The 977-nt window shown below is 49.4% G+C and overlaps 1 protein-coding gene across 1 annotated transcript in view; it reads right to left on the bottom strand.

Annotated features, from left to right (window-relative positions):
- The window catches only part of EPHX2 (epoxide hydrolase 2), an 81,049-nt gene that overhangs the window by 35,443 nt on the left and 44,629 nt on the right, over positions 1-977 (bottom strand). The gene's annotated exons all lie outside the window — the stretch shown is intronic.

Genomic DNA, 977 nt, shown 5'->3' on the forward strand with positions numbered 1-977 from the left:
TAAGCAAACACAGCATGCTAGAACAGCCATTGCCTTCCCGAGACTCTGACTCGTAGCAGCCCGAGAGGGCAGGGAGTCCTGCCCCAAAGGTTCCTGAGGCAGAAGTCGACTGCCTCTTCTTTCTCACTCAGAATGGCCGGTGGCTTCGAAGGGCTGACCTTCAGCCCAACACTTAACTGCAGATTTGACTTGGCTAAAAGTCGCACAGTAAACGACAAGGTAGAGATCAGGAAGAGTTCTCTTAGGCAACAACCAAAGCCTCTCTAAAAAAGGTCAGCTGAGAATTCTATCGTCCGATTCACCAGTCTTTAAGATTGAAAGTAAAATAAAGATATTTTGTGTGTGTGTGTGGGGGGGGTGTGTGTGTGTAAATGATAAGTTTATCAAGAAAACATCCAAAACATCCTTCTTAAAAGCACGAAGGGAAGAACGTGGTTCCGGAAGAATGAAAAGGATCCAGCAGGCAGGAGTGAGATGCAAGTCAGCAGCAAAGAAATGTGAACACAGTGACCCCAAGGTCGATGGTTCTCACCCAACAGTGGCTCTGTGGGAGGAAGAGGAGGCTGTTGATACCTATTAATATTTACAATCTTGGGGACACAAAGGAGCATGCTACTGTCCTATAGGGTCGCCATGAGTTGGTTGTAGCACACTCAATGGCAGTGAGTTGGGTGTTTGTGTTTGTTGTCTTTAAAGACCATTACAAGGAGCCCTGGTGGTGCAGTGGTGAATTGCTAGTGGGTACTTGAAAGGTCAGCAGTTCAAAGGCACCAGCCACTGTAAGGAAGAAAGTCGAGCTCCTGTAAAGAGCACAGTCTTGGAAAGCCCATGGGACAGCGCTACACTGCTGTTTGGGTCTCTGACTCACAGCTGACTGGAGACAACAAGTTCACCAGGTCGGACTGTGGCAGGCCAGTTGCGGATGTGTGAGCTGGAAGGCGGGGGTGGGGGGTGAGGGGGTGGGAAGGGGGGTGTTA

Source organism: Echinops telfairi, unplaced genomic scaffold (assembly GCF_000313985.2).
Source record: "Echinops telfairi isolate 266 unplaced genomic scaffold, ASM31398v2 ScPeMD7_9;HRSCAF=40, whole genome shotgun sequence".
Lineage (NCBI taxonomy): Eukaryota > Metazoa > Chordata > Mammalia > Afrosoricida > Tenrecidae > Echinops > Echinops telfairi.